The sequence below is a fragment of the Equus asinus genome, chromosome 24 (assembly GCF_041296235.1).
Source record: "Equus asinus isolate D_3611 breed Donkey chromosome 24, EquAss-T2T_v2, whole genome shotgun sequence".
Taxonomy (NCBI): domain Eukaryota; kingdom Metazoa; phylum Chordata; class Mammalia; order Perissodactyla; family Equidae; genus Equus; species Equus asinus.
The window spans coordinates 68385289-68399565 of NC_091813.1; positions in this window are offsets into that span (position 1 = coordinate 68385289).

The following is a 14277-nucleotide window of genomic DNA, read 5'->3' on the forward strand; positions in this document are numbered from 1 at the left end:
CGCTTTGGTTAGGGTGTCACCACACATATCACATTTAGATCGCAACTTTTCAAAGAAAAATCGTTCAAACGCACCTCTCTTTAGCGTTATAGTAAGCACAGTTTCAGATTTCCTTGGTATTTGGGACGGCCCTTAGCATCTTGGATCTCACCCTTATGGACAATTGCTTATCTTTTTTGAGCCTCGATTTCTCATCTTTAAAATGGGGATGATGCGGTGATGGTCATAATTAAGGAGACAATGCAGTGAGTGCCGTCATAAAGCCCTGAGCATTGCCTGGTTGGATGCCCCGAGTCCTTCCCCTATGGGGAGAATCTAATGATGGATGGGAGACAGGGCCTGTCCACCCAGTGGAAGCCAAGGGAGGCAGACGCTTTCTGTACTGGTGACTCCTGGCTGCTGGAGCACAGGTGGGTGACCAACGGGTGGCCAGTCAGGAACTCCCATGGGGCTGGGCAGCTCAAAAGCTCAGGGCCACTTAGACACCATTTGTGATGGCAGCTCTGAGGCTGGAGGCACAGCAGCGAGGACCCAGGATCAGCAGAGTCCAGCAGGACGTGGCTGGGCTTTGCTGACCTTACTTTCTGCCTAAATACCATTCTCCCAACAATTCTGAGGACTAATTTGTCCTTTGAACAAATTTATGTTTTCCTAAATTAGCCAGAAAATCTGATGTTGTTGGTAACCAAAAACATTGCCGAGTGCAAGCTTCAACTTTAATTTTACAGTAAATGTGCAAAAGTACTAGTTAAAGAAGGATTCTGGCTGGTGGGTAGTTGAGTTTCTCCTGAGTTTTATTCCACACTACAATCAATGATTGTGAAAGAAAACCCTGATAATTCAAAAGAAGATTGGTTTCTTTCTTTCTTTCTTTCTTTTGGTGAGGAAGATTGTCCCTGAGCTAACATCTGTGTCAGTCTTCCTCTATTTTATATGTAGGACACTGCCACAGTGTGGCTTGATGAGTTCCGTGCCGAGGATCCAAACCCAAGAACCCCAGACCACTGAAGTGGAGTGCACAAACTTAACCACTGGGCCATCAGGCCGGCCCCAGAAGGTTGGTTTCTTGATATTACAATATGAATAACATTTCCTAGGCACGGAAAGCAGAGTTTCAACCATATGGGAGTTGTTAGCCAAGAAGACTGTCTGAAAATGGCTGTGGATGCCTATCACCGTGGGTTGCCTGGACGAGCTAGCTGGATCCTGGGTGGCTTCTCCTGCTTCCTGCTTGAGAGGCTGCGCCCAAGCTCAGTGGGACCAGTGCCTTCCTCTGTCGTTCCCCAACCCCCACCAGACCTCAGCTGAGACTGGATGGAGACGCCTCTGAAATCCAGCGTAAGAGAGCAGCAGAAACATTGAGCATGCTGGTGTGTGTGCAGACAAGTTTCGGTGCAGAAACACAGATTCCCAGGCGGAAGTCACGTAACAACACCACATGGCCACCAGCCATTGCATCAGAAGGCAAGCATTTTCTCTTCAAAGGACACTAGAAGGAACTTTTGTTCAGTTTTTTTAAAGTTAAATGTCATCTTTTTTTGACGTTTTTCATTGTGATTTAAGGCCGGTAACTAAAAACAAATGAACAAAAGAAAATAAACCACAAACCACTGCTTCTTGTCTCTCCAAACTGTTCTTAAGGCTGAGACCACATGTGCCACCACAGTTTTCTTGACGGGAGAGCTTCCATTTCCTCCCTCGCTCCCTCCCTTTCCTTCTCGTGGCAAGTCTATTCTGTTTGGTTTAAAAGCCCGTGGAAAGGCGGCTATTTTTTCTCTTCCTTGCTGGCCCACCCTCCTTTTCCTTCTCGTGGCAAGTCTATGCTGTTTGGTTTAAAAGCCTGTGGAAAGGTGGATATTTTTTCTCTTCCTTGCTGGCCCACCCTCCCTTTCCTTGGGGATAGAGAGGTCAGAGAGAACGGTCTGCTCATAGATGTCTGATGAAACGGGTTTACCAACCTGTAATATGGAAGACATTTGTGTCATCTATATTCGAGGTACATGATAAAACCATCTTATAAAATTGGCTAATTATGCTGGGGTTCTACTGTGTATGATGTTGGAAAAGTGGGGGTTTGGAGGATGTCTGAGGTGAAAGAATTGGTGGTAAGGGAGCCTCAATTTATAGCTTCTCCTTGCAGTAAAATCTGAGGCCTTGCAAAGTCTCAGTTGTGCCCAATTTCATAAAAGCAAGTTAACGTCTCTCACACCATCAACATTTAGAGGCCACCTGGTGGCCCCCATTGGGCATCTATGTTTGGAGACTGTGAAGAAACAGGTGTGATCACATTTCCAATATTCCATTGAATAACGTCCTTCAAATGCAAGACGTGCAGCTTCAGATTTGCGATGTTTACAGACATGTTTGCAACACTTGAAAAAGTCAACGTGAGATACAATCAAGGAAACAGGGCTGCAGCTCATTTCCCGTGCCTCCTTGGCTCTGCTAAACCCTCTCTTTGAACTGAACGCTTTGGCACAATGGCCCTTTCCCTCTAATTCTTATGCATTTTGAGATCACTTTAAGGTCTTAGTGCTCCTTTCTGTACCAGAGACGAACTTCGCAGAAGCTCCTCATCTTACCAGCTGTAACGACCAAACCTCCACACTGATGTGGGTCTGGAATAGGGTGAGACGGACGCTGTCTTTTGGCATCAAGCAAAGGAAAAATACAGGTCACCAATCCAATCAAGAGTGTGCATTTAACATCAGAGTGTAGTTGAAACAGTTCTTTTTCCCCCGCATCGCTGATATTTATATCACTTGATGGGCCACTTTGAGACACTCTGTTTGTAGCAAGTGGAGTTAACGGCTGGGTCACAGTTATAGCATTCCTCTCAATGACATGCTTCTGAGTCCAAATTCAGGTTTAGAATGTCAGATTTGCAATTTATAGGCGTACTTACCTCCAGAAATCAGAAGACTGTTTGAGTTGGATGAAATCATAGAGAGGAAGGCATGTCATTCTGCTGCAGCTTTTTTTTTTAAAGATTTTATTTTTCCTTTTTCTCCCAAAGCCCCCTGGTACATAGTTGTGTATTTTCTTTTTTTTAGTTGTGGGTCCTTCTAGTTGTGGCATGTGGGTGGTGTGATAAGCGGTGCCATGTCCACGCCCAGGATCGGAACCGGTGGAACCCTGGGCTACTGCAGCGGAGCTCGAACTTAACCACTCGGCCACGGGGCTGGTCCCCTACTGCAAGTTTTTAAAACTCTTTTTGCAAGTGAGATATTGCTATTAGTATGATAGCTCTTTTTACGTTGCTTTAATTTTGAATAATCCTAGGATCTTAAACTAAACCCTTTCTCCAGTCGGTCACACTTAGTAACTTCTTCCCATATCCTGAAGTACAAAAACACAGCTCTCCAAACAGCTGAAAGTAACTCTTTAAAGTGGAGTATTAGTTGAATTTTAGGATGGATTCTCCAGTCTTTGGAGCATAAAGCATTGGGAAGATCATGGTCTGTGGAGCCTGACCCGTCTGTGTTCAAACAGCAGTTCAGGTTTGACCTGGGCTTGACCTCCTCGAGCCTTGCTTCGTTCTTTGATGAAAGGGGTAAAACAACACCAACTTTACAGAGTTGTTTCAAGGATAAATGAGAATGACAATAATAGCTAAGATTCATGAAGGAATTTCTAGAGGAAAAACTTTTCCTCTATCCTCTTAGGTTCGTATCTGGGGGCCTGCAAATTTAACTGGCAAAAGACAGACTAACAAGGGGAAGAAATACAAATTGATGAATATTTTTATGTGCACAGGAGTTCACAGAAAAGAAGTGAAACTCCAAGGAGTGGTTGGACTTGTGAGCTGATGCAACACTTTTAACAAAGGAAAGAGGGTTTGGGCTTTAAGGGACTAGAAATTGTGGGGAAGTGACTAGGAAATATGTGGGGGAACTAATGGAAGATAAGGGTTACTTTAGCAGAGTTTGTTTCTGCAGACTCGTCTTGGTGCACTCTCTGTCTCATGATGAAGTCGCTTTCCTCGTCCACCTACAGGAGAGTGGGGAACACTTATGCCACCTTCACAAAGAAAATTTATGCCCTGCGTGTAGGCAGATAAGGTGGGACAGAGAACTGTTCCCATGTCTGCTGATTCTTAATTCCTTTAGCTCAAAATAATCTTTATGCCCAAGTGGTGTATTTTGACGTGGCATACCTGACCCCTTCAGTACTGTGCTGTGAGCCTTATGTACACTTAACACTTCCTGCAGACCAAGTGCTCATGCAGAAAGTGCCGTAACGAGGCCAGAGAAATGGGAATTTACTGCCTCTTCCTACCTCATTACAAATTCTTGTAAAAATGATTTTTAATGAGACAAAATAGCGTTAATGGACACATCCTAATGTACTTTACATTTTCCTATGGTTGAAGAGCATTTAGATTGTGTCCATTTTTGGTTTTGCTATTAAAACTTACACTGCAGTGTATATCACTGTGCCTGAGTTTATATCTGCATTTTGAAATTTTCAGTCTTAGTCCAGAGGCCCAGAAGTACAATTACTGAGTCAAGAGAAATGAATACTTTAAAACCAATTAGCTTTCCAAATTGGTTGCCCGAATTTGTTGACCTCATCCCATTCTTGCTATTATAATTTAATCTTTTTCTAGTTGTGTAGAATGGTACTTTGCTTCAATTTAAGATTTTAATGTTACTAATGAATTGAACGATACAAAAATTTACTGACAATTTGTATTTCCTCCTTTGAGAACTGTTTATTTATGTCTTTTTCCTGTTTATCTATTGCTTTGGTGTTTTTCTTGTTGATCCCTAAAAGCTCTTTGTATATTAAGATTATTAAACTCTTTGTTCATTATTTGTTGCAAAAAATATCACACCTTGCTGTTTGTCCTTTAATTCAGTTTATACTAAATTTTATGATTTAGAAAATTTAAAGATTTATGGGGTAAAATTGATCAATCTTTATCTACTATAACTTCTGTTGTTTTTATAATCTAAAACTTTTCACCTTCCAGAGATCATGGAAAATTGCTAAAGTGTTTTCTTCTAAGCTTATTTTTAGTTTGAGACTTTTCAGTTTAATTCTTTGGTCAATCCAGAATTTGTTCTGATGTACGGTGTGAGAGGAAGATCAGAGTTTTCTCTTGCCTGTACCCCAAAGATGGGCCCGCATACATGAGTCCCATTAAAAATAATTGAACAAAGACACCTAAGCCAAGAAATCAATCAATGGATTTTCTTCTTGTAAAAACTGTCTTTATGAAAGAAAGAAACTTAGAAAACTTTCATGTAACCTCAAGTTTAGTCCAAGATTTTTAAAACACAGGAAAATCTCTTTTCTTTTTATCTTAGTTATTAAAGGCATATAAACACTGCTTTTACCTTATTCTAGAGTATCCATATCTGTGTCTTTTGGTATGTAAAGACTTTGGGGCTTATATGTCTGTATCTCTATCTGAATCTATAACTATATCTGTATCTATGTCTATATCTATATCTATATATCTGCATCTGTATCATCTAACTACATACAGACACACAGTCCTCATTTGGCCACACCATCTAGCCTTGTAAAATAACATGACCCTCCAAGTGAATGAGGATCTTGTGGTTGTGATACAAAGGACTTGTTGGGTTAATTCTCTGTCACCTTGCAAGTTAAGACCTCAGGAGGTTGTCTCAGCCTGATTGAGATCGGAGCATATACTTAACTAAATCCCCAGCCAATGCTTGCTTGATTTGAATAGATATATGGTAGTTGGGGACAGAATTGACCAGATGCTGAACCATATGATAAACACAGAGGGTCATGCTGTGGTATAAAAACCCTGCATTTATATGGTACAGCTGGCCGTGCATAATCTCCTGCTAATTTATAAGGCAGGAACATCTGCTCTCAAGCTGCCACCCTTTCCAGTTTTCTAACAGCCTCCTCCTTGATCTCTTGTTTAATCGAGCAGCCCACCATGCTGAGGGAAAGAAGAGGATCACCGCCAGGGAAAACGCCACGGCCCAGAACCCTGCCTCTCGGAGAGGAAAGCCAGAAACACCTCCAGGAAGGGTCTTGGTCTCAGTGTGAGTAAGACTTCTTTATTGGATGGTGGCGTTTTGAAAGTTCTCTCTTCCATGGAGCATCTTGGGCTGCCATCACTGGATCGGGTCTTTCTCCATAAAGAGAGATTTCTCTCTGACCCTTAATCTATAAGAGGAGAATTTAGGCCAAGTGAAATTCTGCACACTCTCAGTCAGAGTTAGTATTAGTCTCTGTTTAATTTGAATCAACTAGTGTTACTGGGGACCACACAGACGAACACAGGAGGCAGGAGCCATGATGCCCCCCCCCCCCCCCCAGCCTACAACCCCCTCCACAAGGAAGATTTGGGAGGGCCTGGCTCCCTGCTCACCGTCCTTTCCCTCTGTTATCATTCTTCCTCCTTCCTGGGGCGGGGAGGGTGGGGCTGTGCTGGTGACATGTCCTTCACTATCTACTAGATGAGGCCCAGCTTTCCACTCCCTCTCTGTTTGACCCCACTGATGTGTTGGTTGAGAGAAACTTAGAATATTTTTGTTTTAAAACGAACTTCTACCGCTGATATTAAAATATTCAAAGGAACGAACATCTTAATGATGGAAATTGGTTTTCTGGGAGACATAGATAATATAATTTAAAGAGAAGGAGCACTTTACCTTCAAATAATACTATTTTGGAAGAAGCTTGTTGGTCTAGGGCTTCGAAGAGGCTCTGGTCCTCATTCTGCCCTAACAGCTTTGTGATGTTGATCGTCTCACTTAGCCACTCTGAGCCTGTGTTTCCAGAACTTCACGGTGCGGGTAATAGGAACTCCAACACATTTTATAAACATACCTTTTAAGAGATAAGACATTAGACAAATGTAAGTGACTATGATTAGATCCAGGGTCATGTGGAATATGTAATTTTTCTAATATATATAAGTAATATAATTTATCATCTAAACTAGGACACTTTTGAGAGAGAATGGGGGCGAGGGCTGCATAGGAAGCTGGGGTCATACTACATTGTCCTAGAAGACCTGGACATGTAATGGCCTTGGCAATAAGAGGTTCTGGAAGCCAACTGCTCAATTAGCCACCAGACCAGCTCTGTCCCTGAACATTGCAGACATAAAAGAGGATACAAAAATACATAAAGAAAAGGCTTGTCTGTTGATATGTCGTTGTGTGTTTGGGGAAACCAAGCACATTCAAAGCACTCAATGTAAGCTACATTTGATGACCTTCCAATACTGCCCTTTGACCCAGTATCACCTTGGTCATCCATCCTCCCTGGATCCCCCTGCCTTCCCTGTTGATGGAGTAGTAAAGAAGCATGCCAGGTGGTTGAGATGATTTCTGCAATGTTTGGCACACTGTGGGCAACAGTCAAGGCAAAACTGTGACCCTGATGACCCCTCTCGCCCCTCGTTCAGCTTTACTCGTTTCTCCTGGGGCCCGCGTGTGGTCGTAGGATGCCGTGATCTCCCCACCATGTCCTTCTCCAACCTGAGACCACAGTCACTGATGGTGCTCTGAGTTTTGATATAATGAAGTTTCCCAAACTCTTCTGATCCTAAGAATCCCCTAGGATGCTCTTCTCATGATTCTGAGGCGGTAGGTTTGGAGTGGAGTACATTTAACCAAGTTCCCAGGGATTCTTGCGGTCACATGAGTCTGAGATACAAGGATTTAATAGATATGAAAGTAGAAAGATGCCCTGGAGACGATTTAAACCAGTCGTTCTCAAAGTGTGGCTTTCCAAACAACAGCATCAACGCTACCTGTTAGAAATGCAGAATGTTGGCCCTATATTGAATAGAAACTCCGGAGGGGCAGCCAGCGACCCCTGTTGTAACAGGCCCTGCAGATGATTCTCCTGTAGGGTAAAGTTCCAGGCCACTGATGCAGACGGTCCTCTCCTGTGTCCTCCGTCTACAGAGGAGGAATGTTGGCACACTCTCTCCTTTGGGACCTTGGGTGTTGAGGTTGGAGAGGGGCACGTGCTATACCCCTAGATGACTGTGGACAGGGTAGGAAGAGAGATGGTAGGGGCCATTGAGGATGGGGCATCCGTGAGCACGGTCCTCAGCTCCCTCTTCCTACTCCCTCAGTGAGGGATCTTGTCTGTGCAGCTAGGACTCATGGCTGCTAAGGGGCCTGCTGAAAGACCCAGGCTTCTGAAGAGCCAGGCCCCTGTGGTCACCGGAGTCTGGGTGTTACTAGTAACTCTCCACCTAAGAAATCCCCTGAGAACCCAGACACCAACAAGCCCCAGTTCCCTCCAGAAAAGGACGTGTTTTACTCTTGAAGAAGTTTCAGCTCTGCTTTCGGTGGTTAGTCTCTGCTCGTTCTCAGGGTGGTTGGTGAAAGTCTCTTCTAGTCAGAGCTGCAGACAGACCATCTGGAATTGTAGCCCGTGGGTGGATATTGCTGTGGTCTGAGCGCACGTCTCCCCCTGTCCCTCTGGTGGGAAGGAATGAGTCTCAGCAGGCAGTTCAGACTTCCCTCATATGTGCAAAACCAGTGTCCCCAGACCTCAGTCATGGACTACAGTTTTCACAGTGTTTTCAATATCCAAATACAACATGTGCTATCATTTATTTAATATTTTTCATTTCCTCAGAAAAAGAAACTCTTTAGTTTTGAATAGTTTTAAATTTATACAAAAACTTGTAAAGATAGTACAGAGATTTCCCATATGCCCCACATCTAGTTTCCTCTATTATTGACTTTTATATTGGTACGTTATATGTGTCACAATTAATGAACCAATATTGATACATTATCATTAACCAAAGTCCATACTTTATTCCGATTTCCTCAGTTTTGACCTAGCCCTGTTTTCTGTTTGTTGATCCCATCTAGGACACCATATTAAATTTACTCATCCCGTTATATCTGGGTCCTCATCCAGACCTACTGAACAGTGGACCAACGCGAAATGACGATACTCTGGCTACTGCTGTTGCTGTGAGTGTTAGAGCCCTTTGTCTCTGACCTGGGAGTCTCCTGTCTCCTGCCAGCATCTAAGAAACTTTGACGGGCTGACTCGTTAGCTTCCAAGAAGGGTAAAGTACCAAACCTCTTACTGTTCTTGACAACTTGTTTGTTGTACAATTGAAGTATGAAAAAGAATATGGAATATTTCAAATTCAGAAATATTTAAAATAATTCACTTTTAGTTGTAAAAGCCATCTTAAAAGTGATTGTTAAAAGTTGCCAGACGTATAAACAGAATAATAAGGTTCGTGAATTGAACTTTGAAGATTCAAAACATAACAAAGGATTTGAATTTGTAGCTTCCATAATTCAATTTTAAAAAAATCAACATCCCCTAAGTAATTTTTTTCTGGCACCAAAGCCCCTGTTAAGGATGCCATAAAACTCGTTTAGATAGTACTGAACTGTGATCTTGAGTTGCCATCATATTAGAACCCATCCTAGAAATGAATTTACCTGGAGTGTTTATGGCCGAGAATGATGAGCTCTGCTGCCCTCAGGGGTATGTGCCTTTTAGCATGAGACAAACAGCTTTACCCAAAGAATCATAGAATTTGGGTGCCGATGCAGGACTAGGACCCTTCAAGTCAAGTTATGAGGCAGGCACCTATTTTGCAGATTCAAAGAATAAAGCAAAGGCCTCATACCATGGTCTCTGCGGAATCCTCAGGACCTACAATTGGCAAATAAATCAGTGCTCGTTAAATCGTGTTAAATGATTGTGGTGGAATGAATAAATCATTTTGAACAAGAGGAAGCCATGATGAGATTTCGGCTTTAGAAGATCACTCGGCTGTCACATGAAAATTAGATGAGAGGAGACACCACCTGATGGGAGACCAAGCAGGACGCCGGGGGCAAGTGGACTTGGCGGCAGACACACAGTCAGGGCTTCCAGGGTTTTGGAGCAAAATCCTACCCTCTTCAGCAAGTAACTAGTCTGGTTCTGGAGAGCAGCTACAGGCTTGTTGCCTGGCTCTGAGGGAAGCTGCAAGCCTGACCACGAGGGGCTGCGGACCATGGGACCCGAGCTTCCCATGTCTGATGGTGTCCTCTGGACCATCGGGCAGTGAGGCAGGAGGGGCTTAGCCAAGATTGGACCCAAATGTGTTCTCAGAATACAGATAGCTGCAGGACCTCGAGAATCAACAGACGAGATGAGCCCTCTGAGGTTGTGTGACCCACTCAGCCTCTTTCCAGACTCGCTGGTGTTTTCTCAATGCACCCCTGCGGTCTGGAGGGAGGTCACTCTTCCTGGCCCACGGGCATGAGCTTCCTCTCGCTGAGGCCGACCTGGCTCCTGCCGGTCTGAGTGCCCAGGAGCCAATGGCAGCCAGCAGCCTGTGAACACCGTGTATGTCACATGTGTTGGAGGGGGCACTGATCTGTCCCCATGGAGTAATCACATCAAGCTGTGGCCCAGCGTGCTCCTGTCCGGCCAGCACCTGTGGACTGACTGAGGGTCTCACTCGCCGTGGTTTCGCCACACTGCACTGCTTCTGACAAAAGAACCCGAACTTCGTTGGCTGCAGGTCTGTCGGCTTCTAGACAGTTACTGAGGCAGCGGGTAGGTACTCTCACACTGCTTCTCTGGACACAGGTGTCCAGGGTGACATATTTCCTGTCTTGTAGGGTTGACACACCTCTCTCTATGTCATTTGAATGGAGGGACTTAGAGGCCGCCTCAAAAAAACCAGCTTAGGTGGATGGCGGCACCCTGAGTGTGCCCTTTGCGAGGCTGCTTCTCCTGGTTGGCTGGGGGTGTGAACACGCCTTTGAGAAAGGCCTGAGCAACAGTCTCATCTCCTGCAGCTTGGCGTGTAGATCAGCCGGCTTTTCAAACCTCAGAAGCCTCACTTTTCTGAATGCTCTCTGTTTTCTTCTGTCTCTGCTGCAAACGCCCTGAGCTAACGTCCTCGGCCAGTCTTCTTCTATTTTGTATGTGAGCTGCTGCCACAGCACGGCCGCGGATGAGTGGTGTGAGTCCGTGCCCAGGAATCGAACCCAGGCCGCCAAAGCTGAGCATGCCAAACTTGACCACTAGGCCACCAGGGCTGGCCTGTTAGTTCGTCACTTTTTTAAAGGCTTTCCTACAGATGGCAAAGAGCAGCCACATTGTGACTCTTTCCAGTAGCTTCCTCTGGAGAAACAGAGGAAGTGGGCTGTGGTCCAGTTATTGTGGATGATCTTCCTACCAAATGTTTTGTGACCACCGGAGAGGAGTCGTCAACCGTCCAGCCTGGCTGGTGTGCTGTGCCTCCTTCACTGCTGCTTTCCCATCACCGTGAGGCCGTGTTTTGTGCTCTAGTTACAGCAGCACCAGCCCATTTCTGTATCATCAGGGCAGGCGCTGGGCCTCCATAAAGAGAATGCAGATGTCCTGGTTTAAACAGGACAGATGTTTATTTCTCTCTCACAGGACGGTGCAGGCTGATAAGTGGGCTCTGCTCCATGAAGTCATTCAGGGAACCATTGGAGTAAAGGGGCACAATCATCTTCAACACATAGCTTCCCAAGGCTGCCCCAGAAATAGGAAAGGGGGAGCAATTCAAAAGTAGGCGTCTTCAAGAGGATGAACTGCAGTTATACACATCGATTTCATTCATTTCCAGTTGGTGAAGACTTGGGGACGGGACTCCACCTAGCTAGCTGCATGGAAGTTTGACAAGTGTCATCTCAGGCCCGGCAGCCCATCTAAGGAAAAGAGGGAGAACAATTTGGGGCCATAACCAACAATCTGCCATGGTTGGCATCCGGCTCCACCTTATTCTTCATAATGTTTATGTAGTCGATGATGGAGCAGATTTACGATCATCTTTCAACCGTGCTGTATTTGTAGATGGTTCCAAATTTATTGCTATAATCAGCGCTCTTTCTGTATAAACATTTGCACCTTGTAATTTTGATGGCTGTGCCTGAACTGCTCTGAAGATGCTCTAATTTATCCCCATATTGAGGGCATTGCATGCACCTGCTTTCCCCACAGCCTGACCAAGGGCAGCTCACCTAATCTTTTAGTCTTTAAGAATTTATTTAAAAAGTGGTGTTCTGTTTCATTTTGCATTTCTTTAATTATGTTGAGCACATTTTCCTTTCTTTATAAACCAATCTTATTTCCTTTTCTGTATCTGCCAATTCTAAATCTGTGCCATTTTTCTGCTGAGTTTTTGATATGTTGTTATAAATTTTACAAACACCTTATAAATGCATAATGCGTTTCCAAATACAGTGTTCCTGGGCCACACTCTCTACCAGGATGGGCAAACTGTGGCTTGTGGGCCAAGTCCGCCCTATAGCTGAAGTCCCACAGGACACAGGAATGCTCACTCTCTCCCGTGTTGTCTCTGGCTGCTTCTGTGCTGCGGGAGAGCTGCTGTGACTGTTGGGGAAGCAAAGCTTTGCCTCTGCCCGTCTTGGGTTTTCAGCTGGACTCTTTAACAAAAAAGCAGATTAACAAGAGAAAACAGTTTATTAACACATACAGTGCACACTGTGAAGGAGAAACTCAAATGAAAAGTAATGGTGGTTTAGAATTCCAGCTCAGACAGCATCCTCTCGACACATCTGTAGGGATAGGGTGGGACAAAGGGAAGCAGTTCTCGGCTTCCAAGGGCGGCAAACTGTGGGAAGGTAAATATCCTGGAGGAAGCAAAGGGAGGAAGGTTTGTGAGCAGATGTCTCTGGGCTGATAAGAGTCTGTCTGCAGTAAAAGGAGAATTTATATCCTGCCTTCAGGCAGAAAGGGGGAAAGTAGAGAGAACTTTTCCTGCATTTGCTGCTTCTTAATTGCCTTCAGCTCAAATGATTTTTATGTCCTCGTAGGCTGAGGCCACCTTATAAACAATTTTCACTCATTTCATCATGGGAAGCGCAGGTCCCTGCCTCTTAGGAAGACGCTCAGTTTTTGAGCTGTGTCTTTCTTCAAATGCAGTAGCCTTTAAGTTTTGTGATGCTGGCCGTCCATTTTGGGATGTAGACATCGACTGCTGATATTTTTAAAAATGTAAGTATTTGTCACTAGTATTTTATTAAAGTAAGTAACTGTAATTAGTAGGAGTTCTCCCTTCCTGGAGAAGGAGAGATGGAACCTGCTGGGCAGCTTTGCTTGTTAGGACTTTTGGTGAACTATCCTTTTGAAAGCAGTTCTCTGACCATCCTGGTAACTGACCTTCCTGGGTCCCCACGGTGCAAGTAACAGGGACCTGCCTCTCTGACCGTGGGAACTCAGCCCAGCTGCCAGCCCTTCCTGTTCTCCGTAAAGGTCCTGCACCCCTGGGACTGTCCGGCTCGCCCATGTATTTTTCTTCTCTTTCCTGTTTCTGCAGATAGAAACAAATCCATGTGCTTCATAGAAGGAAAAAATCTCCTTGAATCTTGGCATTTGCCTATATTTAAAAGTCAACAAAAATTAAAATAACGTATTCCTTTTATTTTTCTTTAGTATTATAACTAATTTTTGTGCATTTTATACTGACTTTTCTCTTTCGAATTTTTTTTTAAAGATTGCCCCTGAGATAACATCTGTCGCCAATCTTCTTTTTTTTTTTTTCTGGCTTCTTCTCCCCAAAGCCCCCCAGTACATAGTTGTGTATTGTAGTTGTAGGTCCTTCTAGCTCTGCCATGTGGGACGCCACCTCAGCATGGCCTGATGAGTGGTGCTAGATCCACGCTGAGGATCTGAAAGGGCAAAATCCTGGGCTGCTGAAGTGGAGTGCGTGATCTTGACCATTCGACCACAGGCCAGCCCCTCCTTTGATCTTTTTTTAGAACCCATTCTCAAATAGGCCTGACTTGGCTGCTGGAACCCCCTAAGACTGCCTTCCACTTCATCCTTTTAGCTCCGACCCTGGGACAAAAATAGGATGTTCCAGATCCATCTTGACATTTTTTCTGTCATAAGCTATAGGATTCTTCAAAGAGTCATATCTGTGCATTGGAGATGAGCCTTAGAGACCAGACTCAGAGGGCGGAGGGTGCGTACAAGAGTTGTGAAGAGCGAGGGTACCGTTACCACTACTGTTGACTGAACAAGGAGTGAAGGTGTTATTAAGGTTAGGGTTTCACATTAAACTTTCAAATTTTGTCATATTGTTATACCTCACTTTTGTTATAATAAATGGTTTCATGGGCCACTAAGATGTCCTTTTACAGCCACAAAGTGTGGAACTCAGTAAAGGGGGAGTGTCTCCTTTCCTTTAGGGATTTGTGAGCTCCTGTATCTTGGAGATTTGGAGAGAAAGGTGTGTGTCTGTGTATGTGTGTGCGCGTGCGTGTGTATGTGTGTGCGTGTGTGTGTGCGTGT